This window comes from Pogona vitticeps, chromosome 3 (genome assembly GCF_051106095.1).
Source record: "Pogona vitticeps strain Pit_001003342236 chromosome 3, PviZW2.1, whole genome shotgun sequence".
In the NCBI taxonomy this organism is placed as follows: domain Eukaryota; kingdom Metazoa; phylum Chordata; class Lepidosauria; order Squamata; family Agamidae; genus Pogona; species Pogona vitticeps.
In genome coordinates this window covers 34762845-34788410 of record NC_135785.1, presented here as the reverse complement: position 1 = coordinate 34788410, position 25566 = coordinate 34762845, and the positions used below count along the sequence as shown (strand labels likewise).

Sequence of the window (25566 nt, the reverse complement as noted above, 5' to 3'; positions counted from 1 at the left end):
GGCGGGAAATCGCAGAACGAAGGTCGGTAAGCTGCTCGCTTACCGACCTTCGCTTTGTGACCCGACAATCAGCTGTTCCGCGGCTTCAAAATGGCCGCCGGAACAGCCAAAAGGGGCCGGGGTGCATTTTCGCGCCCTTGGCAAGCAAGGGGAGCGCACGAAAACGCTGTGGAAGCCCCAAAATGGCTGTGCGCAACCATTTCGTGGCTTCCGGCAGCGTTTTCGCGCGCTCCCCTTGTTTACCAAGGGTGCGAAAACGCTGCGCCCCGGCCCCTTTCGGCTGTTCCAGCGGCCATTTTGGATCCGCCGGACAGCTGATGGCAGCCATTTTGGCGCCCTCGTTGTGCGAGGGAAGGGCGTGAAAATGGCTGCCGGCCCCTGGGAAACATCGCACAACGGTGAGTATTGTATGGCATTGGAACACATTAAACGCTGTTTAATGCGTTCCAATGCCTTTTTGTGTTCCGTAGTGCAATGTTTCCCACAGCGAAGGTTAATCCGGAACGGATTAACCTCGCTGTGCGGGGCACCACTGTATTTGCTTTAGATCAGTATTGCTCTATAACAATGGCAGGCACATACCTCATGGCTTTAAAAGTGTCCACACACACTACTCTTCATCATGTTTGTCCATAAATGCCTATGAGATGCCTCCAAACAAACCTCTGAGAAAGGGGGTCCAAGTTAAAAAGACATCTAGCTTACTGATATGTGAGTTATAACATTTACACTACAGTTATAGAGGTTATTTGATATGTCTTTAATAGTCATGCAATTATAGGAGGGGATTTTCTCCAGGTACTTTCCCCCAACGTGATACTTTATATTCATAAAACCAATGCATGACAGGCAGGTGTGCATGTTTATGCTCATAGCTGTTTCTAGGTTTTTGGATTAAAGTTACCATGGTTGAAAGGGAAATTACAAATGAAAATAACAGGATTTTCTTCATACTGTTTTGACAGCATTATCACTCACTTGTTTGGGATGTGCAATTATTTAATGTATGACTCCAATGAATAAGAAATATTAAGGCACGTAGAGGAAAGATTTGGTGCCTCCACCTGAATGTGATGATTACATTATATAGTAGAGCGGGTAGCTTCATAACTGACCGTGTCATTGTACTGGATGACAGGTGGGAAGCTTGGGGGCAAGTCCAGCTGTTGACTGTTCTGTGCTGAAAAGGGGATTTTATTCAATTCTATTTTAATATTGCAATCCCCAGGAAATTTTTTTTTCCTTTTCAAATATGGGCAGTATATTTGAACAGGATACAGTGGTGCCTCGCATAGCGACGTTAATCCATGCAGCAAAAATTGCTGCTAAGCGATTTCATTGCTATGCAATTTTAAAAAGCCCATAGAAACGCATTAAAACCTTGTTTAATGCATTCCTATGGGCTTAAAACTCACCTTAAAGCAAAGATCCTTCACACGGTGGCCATTTTTGCTGCCTCTTAAGTGAGGAATCTGTCCCTACACACAGCGGGTGGCCATTTTTTTTATCCAGCGGCCATTTTGGAACCGCCAATCAGCTGTTAAAAAAAAATAATCGCTTTGTGATGATCGGTAAGCGAAACAGGGAACCGATCATCACAAAGTGAAAAAAACCCATTTAAAACATCGCAAAAACTTAATCGCTATGCGGTTTTGTCGCTAAATGGAGCGCCCGTTAAGCGAGGTACCACTGTACAGTGGTACCTTGACTTATGGACATCCCTACTTATGAACATTTCAACTTACGAACAGCTCCGGTTGCAGCTTTTGCTTCGACTTGCGAACGGAACTTCCACTTACGAACAGAAACAGGCAGGAAAAAAAGACGGGCAATTCAAGGTTCTAACTGTAGGTGGCAACAAGGCTGCTTCTTCGTGCTGTAGCTCTTTTGGCAGTTATAGGGTGTGTTGCAGTTGGAGGCTTGGGAGAGCCTCCTGCTTTGGAGTTAGCCTGTGTGTGTGTCTGCAGGGAGGGTTTGTTTCTGTGCTCTGCTTTGGAGTGACTCTGTGTGTGTGCGTGTGTGTGTGTGTCTGTCTGTCTGTATTTTTGGAGGGTTTTTTCCCCTTAAACCTCAGCAACGGAGGTGGCTCTAGTGTCTGTTTTTTGCATTTTTTTCCCTTAAAGCCTCAGCAATGGAGCAACTTCCAACTGGGCTTGCTGTGCTCTTTTAATTTTTTTATTTGTTTGGTTATTTTTTCTGACCAGAGTGAGGGAAGCTCCGGAGGAGCAGGAGGAGGTGGGCAGACAGGCAGGCGAGCACTTCCCGGCCAGGTCTCTGGCCCTGGCCCCGTTCACTTCGGCCAGCCTTGGAGGCTCCCTTTCTCTACAGCGTTTTAAATTTATTTTTTATTTTATTTTATTGCAGCCCCGGTGTGTTCCTATGGGGCTTGCAGTGTTTTGTGTTTTTTGGGTTTTTTTTCCTTTGGCCGGAATGGATTAATTGTTTTTCAGTGCATTCCTATGGGAAATGGTGCTTCGATTTACAAACATTTCGAGTTATGGACACTGTTCCAATACAGATTAAGTTCATAAGTCAATGTACCACTGTATCTTGCAGAAACGCTGGTATTATCCAATGTATTTCTTCAGTTTTCAAAGATATAACAGCAACTGCTAGAAATCTTATTTTGGTGACTTGGCAATATCCACTAATGTATGGTTGAAATTTCACAAAGTTTGTGTGCAAATGTGAGGTTTCCACACTTTGAATTCAGTGCTACAGAGAAAGTGCTGTGGGGTAGAGTATCAAGATACACAGTTTTGTTGTCTGAACTTTACTTGAACTTAATCACCGATACTGATTCCTCCATTCCTACTCATGGTACTAGTGAGAATCTCAGCAGTCACAGTCCTATCCACACCACACAAAACTTACTGTGTCCAGTGGGATTTACACCCATAATAGGTGTATTGCAGTCTTAAATTTGAACTGAGAAAATTATCAAACTATTTGTACAGTAACATGTTTTGCTATCTTGATGCTACCAATACTAGTTCTGAAGTTAGAGCCAAGTTGTAATAATATAGTTAAGGCTCAAATAGGTTACCCTTTCCTTTTTAGGAATAAAACTGGCTACTCATTAAAAAAATTACATACTGTATTCTTGTCCTATGTTTCATCATGATTTTATGATCTATTATTGTTTAAATAAGCAGATGTAAGTCCAATTTTCAGTTCCAGCTAGAGTAGATGCATTGAATTAGTGGGACCTGTTAGAGAACACAATACAGATCCTAATGATTAGACTACCTTGTTGATATTAAAGTCCATATATCTTACAATTCTTCTATATTTCTCCTCAACCAAATCTTATGAGTTCCACTTAAGCTCCAACAACACTTACCAAGTAGCATGAGCAGGACCATAACTGTAATTCCTGCTCCAGATCAAAATGAATCCCATAAAAATCTACCCATGAAAATTTACCTACCTAGCAGTGAATGCCTGAACTAAATGTATCCTCCAATGAAACAGGCAGGATATGCAAGAAACTACATCCGCTGAATTATCCTGCCTCCCAGATGACATATGCTGGTGCCATTCTACCCTGTTAAAATATATAAGGCAAAATAAAAAAGAAAACTCACATTAAAATATAATAGTCTTTAAGGTGTCACAAATTTTTGTCTTGTTTTGTTCCTTTGGATTTTGCCTTATATGCTTGCAGAGGTTAACATGGTTAACTCTTCTACAGCTAGCCTTTTAAATGTGAGAAGACATCTTCCTAATACTGTACTGAATAACTTTGAAATTATTGTTTGTTCGTTCGTTTAGTCGTGCCCAACTCTTCGTGACCCCATGAACCAGAGCACGCCAGGCTCTCCTATCTTCCACTTCCTCCCGGAGTTGTGTCAAATTCATTCTGGTAGCTTCAATGACATTGTCCAACCATCTCATCCTCTGTTGTCCCCGTCTCCTCTTGCCTTCACACTTTCCTAACATCAAGGTCTTTTCCAAGGAGTCTTCTCTTCTCATGAGATGGCCAAAGTATTGGAGCCTCAGCTTCAGGATCTGTCCTTCCAGTGAGCATTCAGGGTTGATTTCCTTATAATGGATAGGTTTGTTCTCCTTGCAGTCCTGGGGACTCTCAAGAGCCTCCTCCAGCACCACAATTCAAAAGCATCAATTCTTCAGCAGTCAGCTTTCTTTATGGTCCAGCTCTCACTTCTATACATCACAACAGGAAAAACCATAGCTTTAACTATGCGGACTTTTGTTGGCAAGGTGATGTCTCTGCTTTTTAGGATGCTGTCAAGGTTTGTCATCGCTTTCTACCCAAGAAGCAGGAGTCTTTTAATTTCGGGGCTGCTATCTCCATCTGCAGTGATCATGGAGCCCAAGAAAGTAAAATCTGTCACTGCCTCCATATCTTCCCCTTCTATTTCCCAGGAGGTGATGGGACCAGTGGCTATGATCTTAGTTTTTTGATGTTGAGCTTCAGACCGTTTTTTGCACTTTCCTCCTTCACCATTACCAGGTTCCTTAATTCCTCCTCACTTTCTGCCATCAGAGTGGTATCATCTGCATATCGGAGGTTGTTGATATTTCTTCCGGCAATCTTGATTCCAGCTTGGGATTCATCCAGTCCAGCCTTTCGCATGATGTATTCTGCATATAAGGTGAATAAGGAGGGGGACAATATACAACCTTGTCATACTCCTTTCCCCATTTTGAACCAATCAGTTGTTCCATATCCAGTTCTAACTGTTGCTTCTTGTCCCACGTATAGGTTTCTCAGGAGATAGATAAGGTGGTAAGGCACTCCCATTTCTTTCAGGACTTGCCATAGTTTGCTGTGGTCCACACAGTCAAAGGCTTTTGCATAGTCAATGAAGCAGAAGTAGATATTTTTCTGGAACTCTCTGGCTTTCTCTATAATCCAGCACATGTTACAATTTGGTCCCTAGTTCCTCTGCCCCTTTGGAATCCAGCTTGCACCTCTTGGAGTTCTCGGTCCACATACTGTTGAAACCTACCTTGTAGGATTTTGAGCATAACCTTGCTAGTGTGTGAAATTAGTGCAATTGTACGGTAGTTGGAGTATTCTTTGACACTGCCCTTCTTTGGGATTGGGATGTAGACTGATCTTTTCCCGTCCTCTGGCCACTGTTGAGTTTTCCAAACTTGCTGGCATATTGAATGTAGCACCTTAACAATGTCATCTTTTAAGATTTTAAAATAGTTCAACTGGAATGCCATCACCTCCACTGGCCTTCTTGTTAGACAAGCTTTCTAAGGCCCACTTGACTTCACTCTCCAGGATGTCTGGCTCAAGGTCAGCAACCACATTATCTGGGTTGTCTGGGATATCCAAATCTTTCTGGTATAACTCCTCTGTGTATTCTTGCCACCTCTTCCTGAAATTACTGTATTAGTATTCTAATGTGAGGGAGAAGGGGTCTAATTTTAACAAGCTGGGAGAAAACAAGGTTTTAAGGTTTCACTGAGCTCCTATAGAGTTGTTTTTTTTTTTCATTACGCCATTACAATTCAAGTATTAATTCTAAAGTAAAAATTTGGAACACATGTAAAGGGACAATTTAAAAAAAACATGATACAATAATTGAAATAGAAGAAATAAAGATAAAACAGTATCTAGTTTATTATGTATAGAAAGAGATTTCAGAATTTACAAACACCCACATATTTCATTCCAGGGATTTTTCTGATTTGAAGACTTTGTCCTTTTTCTTCTGCATCTCTCTTCTGCTTCTTCCTACTTTTTTTCAAATATATATATACAATGGAAGACTTAGATTTTTTTTTCTGATTTTTAAAAAGTTCCTGTGCAACCAACAATTTCAAATTCACACTTGCAAATACCATGCACAGTTAAGTTTGCCTTTAAGCCTAAAGTTTTACAGGAAGAGTACAAAAAATTATTTTCTTTTTGAAAGAACTCAGCTCAACTGCAAGGTTTTCTTACAAATGATGGTATCAGTAAAGATGACTGTACAATCCAGATCCATGGGCCACTGATCCATATTATATTATATTCTGAATTACAATCTTAAAAAAGAATAGTACCCTACTCTATTCTTAAACCAACTTGTTTTAAAAGCAGTTTCCCCCACCCTAACCCTCTCTGTTTACAACAGAATATAGTATACCTCAGTTCCACATCAAAAAAGATGTGTTGTAGGAAATGTTACATTTTTAATTAAAAAAGTACATGTATAAATCAAAAACCTATGTTAAATATTTAATACTCTTCAACCAATATTGACAGTTTGTATGTAATAATTTACACTGATGATTTGTCATACATGTCTTTCAGCAGCAAATTAAATTTTTTTAAAAAAAATTATGTAAATGAGCTAGTAGTACGCCCACTTTCACCATCTTACAGTGGTGGGCAATGAGTTCACTGTAGCCAGCTAAGTCTTTATGGTAGAGGAGGAAGTAATTGTAGACTTGCCGTCCAGGGGTCACAGTGCTTTTGCTTGGCACAAAAAAAATTGGGGAAAAAAAGAATGTGCAGTTCAGTCAACTAACTCCTGAGGTTTGTGTAAAGTAAACAAATTGAATTGGATGCATCGTACCCATCTACTAGGGAAGAAAAAGTGAAGTCCTAGCTTTGACACACAAAGCAGTCTGGATACCCATAAGTTCAAAGTAGGCTTTTTCTGAGGTTGTGTAGGTCATCATTCTGAGAAGAGAAGAAAACAGAAAAATGAATAAATACAAATCTGTTATATACAGTAATTTACTGTATAAAAGTAAAACTATACGTATCTATTTATAATTCCTGCAAAAATGATATGCATGGTAGAAATGAGTATTCTTAGTGTGGTGAATGAAATCTGGATAGATACAATTCAAACCACATAGATATACTTTCAGCGCCATAACAACACACTGTCAATACAAGTTGTCCCAATATTAATACACATTTTTATGCGCTTAGATACTTGCAACAATGATTCTAGTGAAGAAATGAGGATCAACCTGTTACTATTATTCTAGTATTCTTTGTCCTGTGGGCTGTTTGATCAGCTAAAACAGATGAGGCCAGCTGCAAATTGAGCAGAAGACTGGCAGTAGAAGCTATTTAGCAAACCCCAAACAAATGACAGGAGAGGAGCTGTTCTGGTTATAAATAGCCAGCTTTGCATCTTACAGCTTTTATCTATTGTCAAGAGCCGTACTCCAGGGGATGCCAGAGTTGAAAATAAAGAATTGGAAAAACTAACAATGTACAAAGACCTGACCACTGAAACATCTCACTTGCAGTAAATATTGGATCTTTGGGAACAATATCAAGAAATTTCACACAGTATTATAAGCAGTTGCAAACTTCAGAAATAATACCATCAGAGGTACTAAAAACGGCAATATTAGGAACAGCATAATACTGTGCCAATATTTAACAGATACTTAGGTTCTTGGTTAAAACTTGTATCTGTTATACCAGACAATGTTTTTATAATCTCGATTGACTGTGTCTGGTGTTTTTGAACAACAACAACAGCTTGGAAGGGGTGATTTTGAGGAAACAAATTGCTGGGAAAGAAAGATGTCAATATCCCCTTTGTCTTCTCTGTCTACTCCCACTAGTCCTCTACTCAGCCCAAGGTTTAAGCAATATGTAGCACTCAGCTACTCTTTAATGTGAAGTCTGCTCTTCTTTGGACATTTGCATGTACAGTACCCAACTGTAGCATATGTTTAAATTCTCAAACCAGAATCCTGTTGGTTAGCATAGTAAATTGCACTATACTAGGCCCGCTAAATCAACGGAGATTTGTTGAGTCCACTCAGCCCTATATTCCATCAAGTCAAATGGGTGCACTGTACCAATGACTTAATTTAGTATAGTAAGTCACAGTGACAGTAGCCCATTAGAATCAATGGAACCTATGGAAAAGCTCATTCACTAAATTCCCATTGATTCAATAGGCCGACTCTGATGTAGTTTTCTGCATGAAGCAACAGGGTTTTGATCTCTGGGTTATGAATACCATCTTCAACTGGTTAGATGTTTTATCACTTCTGACTTTTTGTTACCCTACAGCATAGCACATACAGTTTATTTAAACAATGTGAAACCGCAATTAAGAGAAGACCTTTTTGCTTAGTAAGTTTCAAAGCCAAAGACTGTGCATAAATTTTGTAACATTCTTACTACTAAAAAGTGCAAGAAAAATCAGCATTATAATGAAATTACAAGTTTGTGTGTCTGTTGGGTATATTTAAATGGTTCGCTGAAATGATAATTGTCAATTAAATTAAACTGCTTACAAATTTTGATATCTAAGAGAACCTGAATATATTTTTCACATTTGAGATGGTTTGCTCCTACAAGATAATTAAATACTATAATATTTTTCCTTTAATAAATTACTGAGACTTTTCTCAGAGACATAAAAAAACTGAAAAGCCTGCCTACCAAAATGTGTGCTCCTTCATGTGATGAGGAAGCCTATCCTAACAAATATGTGGTACAGTGGTGCCCTGCATAGCGAGCGCCTCGGTTAACGACGAATCCGCATAGCAATGCGCTTTTGCGATCGCAAAAGCGATCGCATTACGATGTTCTCAATGGCTAAAAATCGCTTTGTGATGATCGGTAAGCGTTTCGCTTACCGATTTTTGCATAGCGATGTTTTGGGAACAGCTGATCGGCGGTTCCAAAATGGCCACCGGAAAAAATGGCCACCCGCAGCGTTTTTGCACCCTTTACTTGCTTACCGGGCAGCGAAAATGGTGGCCGCATGGAGGATTTCCGCATAGTGGTGAGTTTACAGCCCACAGGAACGCATTAAACGTGTTTTAATGAGTTCCTATGGGGTTTTTTGCCCCGCATAGCGACGAATGTGGATAGCAATGATTTTTTTGGAATGGATTATCATCGCTATGCGGGACACCACTGTATATGGTGTCAATTCCCCAAAGTAGCCTGTCTTTTAAACACTCTTCAACCTCTGAACATATTTAGCTAATCTACAGGAACATTCGGAACATTCTAATCAGAATTGCTAGTGAAAATTAACATAGATACACAGATTTAAAATGTCTTGGGCCTAAAATTACACAGCAGTGCTGTAACTTATTAATAGGGCTAGTGACAATGAAAAAACAAGCCTCATTTAAATCATGAAGGACTGAGGCATACAGGATTTGCTTTGGTTTTTATATTTGGCTCTCTTCCAACATGGCCTAACAAACTCCTCACTGCAGGAACAAACTGAAACACTCAGAAGGGTCACATGCTCTAAGCTGGGAAGCATATACAATCAAAGAAACAGAGGAAAACGTACATTCTTGCTGCATACGTCAAAGCTTGTTGATCTGAGATAACTGGAATAGATGAAAGCAATTTTCCGGTGTCAAGGGGAGCTATCACACTTTAGTTTATGTTTTTGTCATTCATCTTTGCTACTCCAGCAACACTGGGTGAGGAGTGAATGAACTGAGGAAAAGGCAACATCCCTTTAAAACTCTAAATAAAGTTAATATGTTTTTTATTTAGATTTTTTTTTTAAAAAAAGTAGTAATGAAGTGTAAGCAGCCATGTGGCAAGCAAGCAAGTCAGTAAATAAATGAACAAACAATGTTTTAAAATTGTAATAATTTATCTCTAGATTTGTCTCTTTTAATACTGTAAACCACCTTGGATACTTTAGGAGAAAGGCGGCATATAAATGAATGTATGAATAAAACAAGTCTACAATCATTTCTTTAAAAATGTGTCCATTACTCCCTATTCTATTTGAGTTAAATTTTCTTTTGTAGGTAAAAGGGTGGGAGGAGGAAGCAAAAACGTATGACTTTTAGGGTTAATTGTGTTTTATACCATAAATACTCTTCATTGGAAAAAAAAATGATGCAAATAACAATCCTTATGCTAAGAAACTGATGCCAAGTTTATTTCTGCATAAGCATGGGTCCTTTTTAAGAAGAAAGATAGGGTAAAATATTTTAAATCAAAGACATTTTCCTACTGGCAATATAGAATGTTACATGTGAAACCATCATGAACCATCATGCTCTAATCACCATCTGAAACAGTTTACACAGCCCTCTAGAAACCATTAGGAACTAAAGAAAGTATTATTTGAGTAAGATGCTCTCACAATTCACTGCCTTAAAAAGAAGCATAAAACTCAATACTGTTATATTCTCCACACATCATCCCTCAAAATACTGTTATATCCAATACTGTTATATTCTCCACACATCATCCCTCTCTTGCTTTTCCAGGAAGAGACAAAGTGAAAAGTGATACATGTAAGCATACATGTCACAGTAGTCTTCAGATGATGGCCAAAATTCTGTTTCATAAAGTATGCTGGCATAAGGGAGATTATGTCACTAAGAGAGGAAGATTGTCACTAATTATAAAGTTCCTGTTCCAATAATTGGGTTTAGATGCCTTGGTGTGCAATCAGTCTAATTGTGCACAAGTAATCCAAATCCTGGGACAGAAACAGGAAACCTTTAATTAGCCACAATGAGATTTTGGCCAATATATACAATCACATTTTGAACGTGGTGGCACTGTGGGCTAAACCGCAGAAGCCTGTGCTGCAGGGACAGAAGACCAAGCAGTCGTAAGATCGAATCCACGCGACAGAGTGAGCGCCTGTCGCTTGTCCCAGCTCCTGCCAACCTAGCGGTTCGAAAGCATGCAAATGCGAGTAGATAAACAGGGACCACCTCGGTGGGAAGGTAACAGCGTTCCGTGTCTAAGTCGCACTGGCCATGTGACCATGGAAGATTGTCTTCGGACAAAACGCTGGCTCTATGGCTTGGAAACGGGGATGAGCACCGCCCCCTAGAGTCGAACACAACTGGATAAAAATTGTCAAGGGGTACCTTTACCCTTTACCTAGTGCCCCGACTTACAAACGCCCCTACCTACAAACATATCAACTTACGAACAGCTCTGGTCACAAAATTTTGCTTCAACTTGCGACCGGAGCTTCCACTTACGGACACAAAAAGGCAGGGGAAAAGGGCGGGAAATCCAAATAGCTAACTAGGTGGTGACGAGGCTGCTTCTTTGTAGCTCTTTCACCATGGCAGTTAGAGAGTGTGCGGTCCGAGGAGGCTGCCTGCTAAGGTAAGGTGCTGCTTTATACTTTTAAAAAACTGTTCTGGGTATTTTTGCAGTGTTGTTTTCGGCTAGGGGGGTTATGTTTCTGTGCTGTGATGGGTCTTGGGGGATTGTTTGTTTTTTGGTTCCCCTCCTATTTCTGATGGGGGAAGTTGATTGCTTTTTGGAGTGTTTTTCCCCATTTCTGATGGGTCTTGGGGGCTTTGTTTGTTTTTTGGTTTCTACCCCATTTCCGATAGGTCTTGGGGGGTTTGGTTGCTTTTTGGGGTTCTTTTCCCCATTTTCAATGTGTCTTGCATGCTTCCCTTGCTTTTTGCTTTGTTCTCTCTGCATTTCTGATCTGCTCCGTTTGGTTTTTTGTGCTTTTGCAATGGTTCCTGCATGCTTCCCTTGCTTTTTCCTTTGATTACTGGGCATTTCTTACCTTGTCCCTTTGCTCTCTGTGCATTTCTGATCTGCTCCGTTTGTTTTTTGTACAGGGTTTTTGCAGCTTGAATTTGGACTAGGTGTGTGGGGGGGTTATGTTTCTGTGCTCTGATGGGTCTTGCAGACCCTTTCTGCAAGGGTCTGTGTTGGCCAGTTTGCTCTAAAATGGAGTTTAGTCTTTTGATTATAAAATCAGAAATGTTTCTGCAAAGGTCTGTGCTGGCTGGTGGGCTCTAAAATGTTGCTTGGTTTGGTTTAAAATGTGTTGGTGTAAAATGTGTGGGTTTAGCATGTGTGGGTTTAAAATGTGTTTTAGACTCCAAAATCTCTCTCTCCCCCCATTGTCTTCTCTCTCTGTGTCATTTCTCTTTTTGTGCTTTAAAGCAAAAACCTTTGTCTCAGGGGTCTGTGTGGCCCAGTGATGACCTTATTTCTTTCCTCTTTCCTCTTTTCCCCATTGTTCCCTCCTTCCTTTCCTGCCCTACATACAAACAAAAAACAGGCGGAATGGATTAATCGGGTTTCAATGCATTTCAGTGGGAAATGCTGATTCGACTTACGAACATTTCGACTTACGAACATCTTCTGGGACAGATTAAGTTTGTAAATCGAGGCACCACTGTACACAGAAGATGTGTATGCCACCAACAATTTCAGTACTATGTCGTGCGAAATAAAGCAATGCTCTTTTTTTCACATTAAAAATCACAGAATTTATGCAATTAGGAGCAGACCTCTCCGTCTACTGCTAAATATGGAAATTCCCCCTTTGAGCAGTATTTTAACTTGAGCCTGTCAAAACTGCTAGACAGCATAATTTAAGTAACATGTCTGATTCACAGGCAGAATACCATATTCAATTAGTACAATCATGCCTTATGAGTGTTTGATATGATATTGACATGTAGGGTATGCAAGGAAATTTAATATGAGATGATTGCAAGTCCTCCATCTTCCTAAATTTTCTTTCCTCTTTAACAGTAATTATCAGGATAAAAACAAATTGTATTGTAAAACATGGAACAATTTTGGAGACATTTCACAGTTTTAAAGTCAGCATTTGGATACCCCATTGTTTCTTATCAACAAACATCAGTGTGTCCTTAGCAACACATGAAACTGTGCAGAAGAGTTTTAAGAGAGGGTTCTCTGACTTCAGTGTGTTGTGGTAAGGGTCGTTACCATTAATGACATGACTGTTGGCAGCTTCAAAATAGGGAAAACCTAGGTTTAATACATTTCCTACTCACCACAGGCTTCAAGTTCGGTTCCCCAATAATGTGGCTTTGTGGTGATTTTATGGAAGTTACTGGTAATGCAAGAAAAATGTACTTGAACAAAAAATAAAAAGAAATAAAATAAAAGACATCCAACACACTTCTCATGCAAGGTACCTTAAGAAAAATAATCTATGTGAAACATCTGCTCAGACTAAATATGGATAACACTAACGTATGATTCAAGTTGGCAAACCATCTCTATGTTTCAAAGGAGTTCAGAAAAAATGATATAAGGCTTTTATACCACAATTCACACTAATATTGAAAGACTTCAATAGTTAACGTTTGCCAGTATTCCTCTATAAAGACATCACAGGCATCACAACAAAAAATGTATCTGAAATCAATAGAATTCTTTTTTCATAATGGCTGAAAATGTGCTGCCATTTTATTCATCCGTAACTTTTTTTCTATAAATGGTATATTAAAGATACCTGAAATGTAACATTATTTTAATCAAAAATCTGAAAATATAATTCTAATTTTAAAAATATTTATCTGTCCCATCTTCCTTGGAATAAAAAGGAAATATTTCTAGTTATAAGGGACAGAAGACGGAACAACAACAAACTTGCAATAATATGGAATATCCATATAAAAGCAGCTACTGACTGCATTTTCAGCCTCACAGAAGAGATTAGGAAATATTCAATAATAAGTCAAGTGATATTTGCAAAGTGTATAAATGGGCGGAATGCTACTTATAAAAATGGAGGCTGAATAAGACAATTGCTTCTACCAGTAGGGAGAATGAGATGGCTGCCTCAGGTAGCAGATTTTGAGTGTCATGACAGCAAGACATATCACTAGTTATTTACTTTGTTGTACTGTATTTTCACTGCCAGGAAAGCAAAGAGATGCTTGTGGGATCTTTTGTCTCATGTATCAAAAGAATTTGGCTGGTTTGGGGTGCCATGTACCTTGACTTGGGTGGGTGAAGCCCACTATTTTCTCTGCACCAAGCTACAAATTGTTCTTGTTTGTCCTTGACAGGAAACTGTACTGCCAAGAAAGGGGATGGGAAAAATACTGCAGTATGGATTCACATACTGTAGTATAGTCACACAAACACAGAATTATAGAGCTGTAAGTGACATAAACGATCATCAAGTCCCAATCCTGTCAATGCACTAAACCTGCACTTATAGGATCTTTGAGAGATGGCCACTAGAGATGGCGGTATTCGTATTTGTATATGAACATCTCCCCACAGGTGCAGATAACAATGATCCGGCCCCCTGGAGCCAGACCGACCACTCACCATTCCGCCGCTACCGCAGGCTCTACGCTCCCTTCCTATTGCTCCGGAGCTCGCGGTGGATTAGCCATTCCTGGCAGAAGGCAGGATGATGAGCCTCTCTGCCAAGTCAAAGAGTGGCTAATCCACCTCGAGCTCCAGAGCGACAGGAAGGGAATGTGGACCCCCACGGCAGTGGCGGAATGGTGAGTGGTTACCTTCACCTGTGGGGGGGGGGGATATTTGTATTCGTATATGAATACCCCCCCCTCTAATGGCCACCCAACCTTACTTTAAAAATTTCCAATGAAGCAGAGTCTAATAATTTTCAAAGCAGTCCTGTCAAACAAGTTTTGTTTTCAGGAAAGTCTTCCTAATGTTTACTCGAAACCTGCCTTTTCATAATTCGAATCCACTGGTTTGAATCCTATCCTCTGGAAAGAACAAGGAAAAGGCTGTATTGGTCCCAAGACTGAACAAATGTAAGAGTGGGTGATATCTTTTATTGGACTACTAAAACGTTAAATGAATTGCAAGCTTTCATGGAAAAATTCTACTTCATCAGGCTGGGCACCATCCCCTTCATGGATAGTGAAGAAAAATTGCAGACAGGAGTCCAAAAATTGATGGTAGATATCTATGAGAGGTGATCTTAGACTTCAAATGTCTTCTGGAGGTTCTGATCTCAATCTCTATTCCTTGCAGCATGGTTGGAATTTTTAAACACCGTTCTTGAGATCAAAAGGTTGCCAATTATTCTGTGATTCCATGCATGCACACACAAATACTCACAAAGGCTGCTTTGAAATACAAAGTTTCTCTTTGGGCTGGGGGAAAAACAATGCAATATCCTCTGGAGTTTTCAACTACTCTAGAGCTGCTGAAAACAAACTGTTTCCATCTTCCACATGACAGGTCTTCAAATATATGAAGATTTTAAACATAAATCTATTCACCAAGTCTTCTCTTCTCAGGGTGAAACAACACTATTTTCCTTTAATCATTCCACACAAGGGCTTGGTTTCCATACCATTCTGCTTGCCCTCCTCTGGACACCCTACACATCAATATTCTTCGTATGGTGTGAGGTAAACACAGACTGACATTAAGAGCCCTTGGTTCAGCACTTTGGACATGTTACTTATGAACACAGCATGAGAGAGAGACTGGGGGGGGGGAATAAAGGGGCTGAAAATTTCAGGCCTTGTTGCTTCCTGTTAAAAAAAGTCTCAAAAGCCCTATTAGTCAATTGCATTATCTGCAACTGGCCACTGCGTACAGCAGGGCTGTACTGGTATTAAAGGACAAAAACTAAGAGGAAAGGTTCCCCATCTAATGTGATGTAACAATCAGAGTCATTTAATAGGACTCAGGAGACTTGAGTTCAAACGTCCAACAAACACTAAGCTCATTGCCTGACCTTGAGCCATTGCATGACCATGGTCGCAAACTACATCACAGGTTTATAGTGAGGAGGGCATGTGTAGAATCTTTGACAGAAAGGTGAGCTAAAAATGTAATAATTAACATCACTGATAATGCTGTGGCCAAGATCCATCCATATAAGAAATCAAGTGATATAAGTAATCAGGTGAACCTAAGGTTATCCATAGCAGTTTCATTACCCCCGTCTGAGTAAAACAGTCACCTGCGCTCTGCTATCCTCCATCTCATAGAAACATCTCAGTATATCTGTTGCTCTGTAATTGTATTCTCAATGGTCTTGCAACCCCAAACCTTTTCTTCAGACTCCCTGACAGACAAGCTTACATCATGGTATATTGATGAGAACGTTATAGGTCTTAATAAATTGAAAAGAAAATATAAAACAAAAGAAAAGGGCCTGGGTTTCTTTCTTCTGAAACTGGATGAGAGAGAAAACAAACTAAAAATTATTCCCATGAGGGGAAGCTATGTTAGCAGATGAATACTAGCATATGTGTTGGGCAAGACAGTAGGAAGTGTCTGAAAACATAGTGGAGTAGCATAAAAAGGCAGAAAAGTGACAAAAGAACAACTGTGGAGCAACAATCCATCTGCTATTAGGATGGGAATCAATACATATGATGGTTTTAATCAGCTCACTACTAATAACAAGAAAAAGTAAGCAAATACTAGTTTACAAACAAGATGAGTAGCTTCTTTCTGACTTAAGTAAAAAAGCTCTTATGTATAAGCATACTGTCCTCGTGATTTAGCTATCAAGATATTTTAGACTATTTGGGATTAACCTCAAAAGCAGCATAGAATTACTTAATCAGCTCACACAGCAAGGGGTGATCTGGAAGCTGCTTGTTTAGGCTTGTAATTGTATACTTCACTATCTGTTTCTGGATTATTTTATATTTTGAAGTAAACCTAATAGCAAGATAGAAAACACTTTTGTTAATGAATAAATGCAATGAAGTTCCATTTTGCTCAAAAATAAAAACAAAAAGGTTCAATGCATTTTAAATAAAACAGACTATCAGATAGAAAAAAACTAAATATGCGCATAGGCATAGACAAAATTAATATATTTTTTAAATTCTTTATAATTCTGCTCGGTGAAATTCAGTACGTTAAAACTATACAGTTGCCATATCATTCAAAAGCATGAGGACTATAATAAAAATGATATTAATGAGATACAGTGGAACCTCTACTTATGAACGTCCCTACTACGAACAATCCAATGTACGAACAGCTCCATTTGCAAAATTTTGCTCCTACTCCCGAACAGATCTTCAACATATGAATGAAAAAAGGAAGAGGTAAAGGGCGGAAAACTTAAATTTGCTAACCATTGGTGGCAAAGAGGCTGCTTCTTTGTAGCTCTTTTGCCCCAACGGTTAGGAAAAGGGGGGCTCAGCCTCCTGGCTTCCACCGCTGCTGTTACTGCCGCTGGGAGGCGAGCTGCCAGACCATCCTGGCTGGGCTTAGCCTCCTGGACTTTCAGCACTGTCGCCGCAGGCTCTCCCGGAGTTCGCCGCAAGTGCCGCCTTTCTCCGCCACCATCTACTGCACGGCTTCTCCACCGCCATGAGAGGCTTTCCCGGGGTAGACTGGGCCTACCAGGGGAAGGTAGGCGGAGGAAAGCCTGTGTCAGCAGTGTGGAAACCCTGGCCCGGCAGCGGATGGTGGCAGAGAAAGGCAGCACTTGCAGCAAGCCTCGAGAAAGCCTCCCATGCCGGCAGAGAAAGCGTGCAGCAGAGGAGAAAGGCAGTGCTTGCTGCGAACCCCGGGAAAGCCTGCGGTAGTGGCAGAGAAGCCCTGGCCCGGTAGCGGCGGCTGGAGCCTGGGAGGCCTGGCAGCAGTGGTCGTGGCAATGGAGGTAAGGTGCTGGTTTTTGCTTTTTAAAAACTTTTTTTGTCATTTGCAGGGTGGGATTGCGCTGGTGGGTTTATGCTTATGTTTATTTTTGGATTATTATTTTTTTTGCAGCCCCAGAGGCTTGCAGTGTTTTATTTCGGGGAGGGGGGGTTATTTTTTTCTTTGGCTGGAATGAATTAATCAGTTTTCAATGCATTCTTATGGGAAATCGAGCTTCTACTTACGAACGTTTCAACTAACAAACATTGTCTGGGACGGATTAAGTTCGTAAGTAGAGGTTCCACTGTACTTCACTTTTGGTGCACATCAATTCTAAAGATTTGGTGGAAAACTTAAGCTGCAGAATTCATACTTCATTGTCATCTCAAAAGTATTCATTTAATATATTGTCATTTCTCTTTGTCTTTCATTATTTCAGTAGAAGCAAATTATGAATTCTGATATGAAATCTCAAAAACTACACTGAGTTCCCTGATATTTTAAAATGATGCTGATACAATACACAGATTTAAATTATAACATACATACACTATAAAACTAGTCATCAAATATTTCAAACAATTATAAAGTTGATGCATACAACTTACCAATCACAAAAATGTAGCATTTTCCTGCCTTCATCTATATTTTGAACTTCTGAAGAGCTATTACGTAGCGAATGCCATTAATGATTTGTGGACTGAGAACTCCCAGAAGTACAAGCTGAATTTCGAAGGGGCAGAGGAACTAGCGACCAAACTGCTAACATGTGATGGATTATGGAGAAAGCCAGAGAGTTCAAGAAAAACATCTACTTCTACTTCATTGACTATGCAAAAACCTTTGACTATGTGGACCACAGCAAACTATGCCAAGTCCTTAAAGAAATGAGAGTACCTGACCACCTTATCTATCTCCTGAGAAACCTATATGTGGGACAGGAAGCAACAGTTACAACCGGATATGGAACAACTGATTGGTTCAAAATTGGGAAAGGAGTATGACAAGGTTGTATATTGTCCGCTGGCTTATTTAACATATGCAGAATACATCATGCGAAAGGCCAAACTGGAAGAATCCCAAGCCGGAATTAAGATTGCTGAAAGAAATATCAACAACTCCGATATGCAGATGATACCAGTCTGATGGCAGAAAGTGAGGAGGAATTAAAGAACCTCTTAATCAGGGTGAAGGAGGAGAGTGCAAAAAATGGTCTGAAGATCAACATAAAAAAACCCCAAGATCATAGCCACTGGTCCCATCACCTCCTGGGAAATAGAAGGGAGGCAGTGACAGATTTTACTTTCTTGGGCTCCATGATCACTGCAGATGGAGATAGCAGCCCCGAAATTAAAAGACTCCTGCTTCTTGGGTGGAAAGCGATGACAAACCTTGACAGCATCCTAAAAAGCAGAGACATCACCTTGCCAACAAAAGTCTGCATAGTTAAAGCTATGTTTTTTCCTGTTGTGATGTATAGAAGTGAGAGCTGCACCATAAAGAAAGCTGACTGCTGAAGAATTGATGTTTTGGAATTGTGGTGTTGGAGGAGGCCCTTGAGAATCCCCTGAACTGCAAGGAGAACAAACCTATCCATTCTAAAGGAAATCAACCCTGAGTGCTCATTGGAAGGACAGATCCTGAAGTGGAGGCTACAATACTTCGGCCATCTCACAAGAAGAGAAGACTCCCTGGAAAAGACCCTGATGTTGGGAAAGTGTGAAGGCAAGAGGAAAAGGGACAACAGAGGATGATATGGCTGGACTGTGTCATTGAAGCTACCAACATGAATTTGACCCAGCTCCGGGTGGCAGTGGAAGACAGGAGGGCCTGGCGTGCTCTGGTCCATGGGATCACAAAGAGTCGGACATGACTGAACGACTAAACAACAACAAACGACTAAACAACAGCAGTTAAAAGTTAAATGGTTAATAAATTTGTGGCCCTAGTTTTACCCCATATTACTGTATCTCATCTTGTTATTTTGGGTTGGGTGAGCAAAGGGCAATCAAAAGCTGAATTTAATCAGTTCTTCTTCAACTACATCACTTTTAGTCACATTATCAATATCTTCAGGCATGAGACAACAAGTGGACTTTCATGGTGTTCGGATATACTAATTTACCAACCTAGATGGCCACATTGAGACAGATTTTAAATTACAAGCAGCTAGTATCAAAATGTAGTCTGATACTAAATTTGTAATTTCACAAAAATTCTCATTTTAAAATCTGTCATATATTTCAAATTTGTGAAACTGCCGTGGTTAGTGACCCCTGTATGTTACTAGTAGCACTTCAGATATAAAACCTAAAACCCCACACTTCTGTATATATTATTGGCCATCACTATATATGAGTAGGCAAGAATGTGTGAACTATCCTTTAGAAAAATGTAAATATAAAATGACCACAAAAGAACAGACGTGAAGGAGAGATAGGTAATACTATTATTAACATATAGATGCCATCTCATTCATAATCTTGGTATGCATCATGCGTCTGAAGGGGCTCACTGAGTATAAGAGAGCTCACCAAAGGGCACATTGCCTCCACCATATTTGAATATTTTGTCTGTTGCATTCAACAGTTTCATGTGGACACAGACAGAGAAGAACCTTAAATGGAAAGCTTAGAGAAACTGAAGACAAGTCATCAGGCTGTTACCCAGCATGCTGCAGTTTCTACCACATTATCTGGTGAGTGCTGCATACCACTTAAAAATACATTGTAGTGGTGTTCAAGCAGATTCAGAAATACAGCTACTGTCTCTGCCACTGTTTTGTAACTTGAGGGGAAAGCCTATCTCTTGTACTTCCACTTAAGCATTACATTAAAAAATATTTGACTTGGGGTGTGATAACACAGTGGGGAAAATAGGAATTGATATGCTGTAAAGTTCCACCCAGAAGTCAAGTTTCACCAGTGTTAATCTGCTTCAGCTGACATCACAGGAGTCACACAGAGGGGAGGAAATTAACACTCAGCCTTGTTTGCAGCTTGTTAAGGTAACTGCTCTGGCCATTCATATTTGCATTACCTTAACCACCTGGAAACAAGGCTAATAACTTATTCTCCTCTCCTTCCAGATTCTTCTCTCTCTCTCTCTTCCCTTTCCTTTCTCTTTGGTCACCTTGCTGCTCTAGCACAAGAAAAGGATAACCAGTTTTCCCCACTGCCCCGTCTGTCTCACTCCTGCTATAGCTGGCTGGAATGCCTTCAAATAAAATGGTTATAAACCCTTCTACATTAAGTCAAGTGATCATATTGCCCAAACTGATGCAAATGCATTCAGTTCCAAAAAAGTAGGATCCCCAGCAGTGGGGGAAAAAAGCTATAAATGGGGTGTGTGAATTCCAGGCTGATCCACATTGACTTGTACTCATGTGTTCAACATTTTCCACATCATTTCTTAATGTAGTCAGACACACAGTGGTAACATGCAGTTTGTGCTGATAAAAATAGCTTAGGATACAAGCCAGTACATAAAATGGTGAAAGAACGTTGTTTAAGCAATTGCAGGTTTTTTACAAAGTATTATCTACTTTCAAGTCGCATGCATGATCTTGAATTGTGCCCAATATAGAGGCCAGCTTCTGTGTGTCCTGAAATGAAAACCAGTCTCCCTGGGCACTAGCCGAGGTTCCAGAACTTCAAAATCAGTTTTAATCAAGACTGCTGTATAACAAGATAACCTTCATAATGTTAAGCATTAAATATGACTCCACCAGTTGTTAAAAAGGCAAGCTGTGTTTTCATGGAAAGAGCTGTGACCTTCTATCAGAGTATTTATTCCAGACTCACCACTATGGTATCTGACTTTGAGAGGACAAGGGATTCCTTTACCCCTATTGTAATTATCACAAATTCATTCTGTTTGAGTCATTCCCTCTTGAGTCACATGCCGTCCATGTCAATGCTGCCCTGCCCTACTAATCCATCAGGAAACTACAGTATAAGTGAGACCTTCAGCATAAACTAAGAATTAATTTGATTATTACTAACAATTATTCTTGAAAATCTAAAGCTTTGGGACAAATAACTCTATTTTTACCTGTAATTAATATTGGTCCCATTAAGAGCATACAGTGGACACACATAGGAAAAAAATAGAGATGATCAAATTCCAATTCACTCACAGCTGTAGCCTTCAAAATAGAGTGCTCCTGGCATATTACTCTTTTATCAAGCGAGTTAAACCAAGAGAAGTGGCCAATTCCTGACACAGCTAGGAATGTACATGGCAAAAAAAATTTGTATCTCTTTCATTTTGGGTTCTTCCGCGGCCATTTCTTTTGTGTTCAAATTTGTTGTTCATTTTATGCAAAAGGGAAAGCCTTTGGGGGGGCTTTGTATTTGTTTGAGGTTTCTCCATTCACATTTCCTAGCACTCCAGAAGCCCTAAATAACACTTTAAACTTGCTTCAAAAAGAAAAGGCAAGGTAATAAAGAATCGTCCTACTTCAAAAGCAGGCAACAGTACATGAGAAAAGGGGGGTGGGACAATATAGTGGCACCCACCAGCACAACAGCCTCTCTGGGCCTGGGTAACACAACAACAGCAAAGGCAAAGAAGCAACATCTAGGCACATAGAGATACCCACTGACCAAAACAACCAACAACACCACAACATCAAGAACAAAAGAGAAATGTCCAAGCAGTGCCCAATGAACAGCAACAGCCATTCACGCAGCCCAGTGGCACACTAGCACAGTCACAAAGTCCACTCCCAGCCCATACACACCAGGAAAGCAAACAAAACAAAAGCAGCTGTAAAAATGAGCCAGAAAAATAGGGAAAAACTGACTTTGGTATAAATATATAAATTTAGGGTATAAATATTTCAAATAAATAAATAATAATTTGAAATATTACCCAAAAAGTCAAGAGGAAACAAGTAAAAAAGAAACAAGATCCAAGGCAGAGGCACATCACGTGGGCAGTAATCCAAAATGGAAGGCACCAGGAGCTTTGCACAGAATAATGAAGGAAGGAAGCAAAGAGCGCTCCTCATTGGGTTCCAGATCCCTGTACAGATTTTCAATATTCCCATTCCTCCCCAGATGTTTTGATTGGCTCCTGATGCTAACAGGCCTCACAAACGCTATTGGATGAAACATATTTCAGTCAATTTTATAGGACCATAAAATAACAGAGTTGGAAGAGTCCTGCAAGGCCACTGAGCAACTCCCTGATCAGTGCATTAATCCAAATCAAAGCATATTTGACAGATGATGTATATTTTTCTCTTGGGCACCTTGAGCTTTGGAGCACTCACCACGTACCAGGGTAATTGGTCTGTGTCTTACTGTTTTTCAGGACATTCAAGAAAATCTGGCTTCCTATAACATGAGCCCATTATTATGTGCCCTGCATTCTGGAATGATAGAGAACAGATCCTGTCCTTCCCCTGTATCACAATTTTAAAATATTTGAAAAGCGCTATCTATCGCATCTCTCCTCAGTCTTCTCTTCTCGAGGTTAAACATGTCTAGCTCTTTCAGTCTTTCCTCATAGGGCTTGGTTTCCAGTCCTCTAATCATTCTTGTTGCCCTCCTCTGAATTTGCTCCAGTTGGTCAGTGTGGTGTCCAGAACTGGACACAGTACTCAACACAAGGCCTAACCAGTGCTGCATAGACGGGAAGGGATACTTCACAGGATCTGGAGGCTATACTTCTGTTAACGCAGAATAAAACAGCATCTGCCTTGTTTGCAGCCACATTGCACTTTTGGCTCATATGCAGCTTGTGATCTACAAACATACCAAGATCCTTCTTGCTCATAGTATTATTGAGCCATATATCCCCCATCTTGTAACTTTGTGCTTGTTTGTTTTTCTCCCTGGGTGTAGAATTTTGCACTTATCCCTGGTTAATCTCCTTTTCTTGCTTTCAGCCCAGTGCTTGAGCCTATCATGATAATTTTCAATTTTATTTCTGTCTTCTAGCTATTAGCTTATTCCACCCAAATTTGTGTCATCTGCACATTTAATAAGTATTCCCTACACCCACTCATCCAAGTCATTAATAAAAATGTTGAATAACACTGGGCCATGACTGAGCCTTATGGCACTCCACCTCTTACCTCCTCCCAGTTTGGGAAGGAGCCATTGATAAACACTTTCTGAGTACGATTCTGTAAACCAACTGTATATCTACCTGACACTTGTGCTATCCCACCCACATATAGCTAGCTTGCGCATTAGAATACTATGGCACACTTTGTAAAAAGCTTTGCTGAAGTCAAGATATATTACATCTAAAACATTACCACCATCTACTAGGGACACAACCTGATCAGAAAATGAGATAAAATTCGTCTGACTGGATTTATTCTTGACAAATCCATGTTGGGATCTAGTGATTATCGCATTGTTTTTAAGGTGCTTGCAGAGTGACTGCTTTATAATCTGCCCCAGACTTTTCCCAGGAATTGAGGTCAGTCTGTAGTTCCCCGGTTCCTCCTTTTTGAAGATAAGGACATTAGCCTTCCTCCAATCATATGACACTCCACACATCCTTCATGATTTAAATAAAATAATAGAAAGTAGTTCTGAGAGTTTTTCAGCCAGTTCCTTCAATATGCTTGGATAGAGTTCAACTGGCCCTGGAGATCTGAACTTATGCCTTTTCTTTGTCCTCACATAAAAGTTACAGCAATTGTTATTTCTGAACTGTTTATGTGTCTAGACTACTGGTGTGAGAAGAAAAAAGAAATAAGTGATATAAAATGCTGTGTGTAAATCTTTAAATTCCATTTGACTTTTCTTTCTTTTTTTACCGCACCATATTCACATCAGCAGCATATTATAACCTTGAGAACAGACCAAGATTTCAAAATCTGTTGTATTTTCCTTTGGTACTTCCAGCTGATGATTTCTTGGCGAGAGAATGTTTATTATTACTCCCCAATGATAGGCCATTACACTTTGTACTAGTAAATGTCATCCTACTTCTATTTCTCTAGTCCACAGACTTACATTTTCCAACCTAGAGTTTCTTGTCAGACTTTATCAGTTGACAACAAATCTTGAATGACTCTACAAACTGATTCTTTCAGAATGTAGCACAACACTGCTTTCCAACCTGAACTTTCTACATGATCCTTCATCATTTTAATTGTTACATATGGACTTTTTAGTTGTAAAATATATGTCACTAACTCAAAATGTATTATGTGCTAATGCATGTTCAGTATAAGGAGACCTCTGACAATTTTTTTGAAACTCAATTTGATTTTATTCACACATGTTGGTGCGAACTCAGCAGTAATCTATTTGTTGCATTTATATTCCTTTTTTCCCTCCAAGGAACTCAGAACAATTTGTATATCTGCCCTCCATTCTACTCTCAAAACAACCCTGTCAGTTTGTAGGCTGGAACGGAATTGTAGTTTGTACCCAGGATTTTCTGGTTCAGGTCAAAGCGATGCTGCCCTTGTATAAGTGAATCCACCTTAATTGTTGTTTTGCCAATCTAAACATCTAGATCAGTGATGGCAAACCTATGGCACACATGCCACAGCTGGCACGCGGAGACCTCTCCCTCGGCATGCGAGCGTAAAACCATGAGAAAAGGAACCTTTCAAAGTGTTTGTGTGTGTGTATGTGTGTGAGAGAGAAAGACAGACACAGAGAGACTTGACTCAGAAAACCAGAATTAAAAAGGTATCAAAAGCTAATCACAATTGGTGGATTGCATTGCATTCAAAAGTACCCAGTAAAGAATTTTGGTAAGATTGTATTATGGTACACACTTGATTTTTTCTTGCCAGCCTTACAAATTGCTTACTGATCGACAGAGTGGGAGGCAGAAGTAATTTTAAGGCATTTTCCACATAGTTCTATTTTTAACCCAAAATATGGCCCTGCAATGTCTTTCTCTGGTAAGTAGGGAAATTAAGGGGACGCTGCGGGTTAAACTGCAGAAGCCTCTGTGCTGCAACGTCAGAAGACCAGCAGTCATAAGATCAAACCCACGCAATGGAGTGAGCTCCCGTTGCTTGTCCCAATTCCTGCCAACCTAGCAGTTTGAAAGCATGTGAAAATGCGAGTAGATAAATAGGTACCACCTCGGTGGGAAGGTAACAGTGTTCCATGTCTAGTCGCGCTGGCCAGGTGACCATGGAAACTGTCTTCTGACAAACGCTGGCTCTATGGCTTGGAAACGGGGATGAGCACCATGCCCTAGAGTCGGACACAACTGGACTAAATGTCAAAGGGAACCTTTACCTTTAGGGAAATTAACAAAAGAAGCCTAAACATGTTTGTCTT

At 40.0% G+C, this 25566-nt stretch overlaps 1 protein-coding gene across 1 annotated transcript in view; it reads right to left on the bottom strand.

The window, feature by feature from the left end:
* Positions 1-5578: 5578 nt before the first annotated feature.
* The window catches only part of IRS1 (insulin receptor substrate 1), a 67114-nt gene continuing 47126 nt past the window's right edge, over positions 5579-25566 (bottom strand). Inside the window, exon 2 of the mRNA XM_020792635.3 lies at positions 5579-6649. The gene's annotated coding sequence lies outside the window, so the exon portion shown is untranslated. The remainder of the gene's footprint in view (positions 6650-25566) is intronic.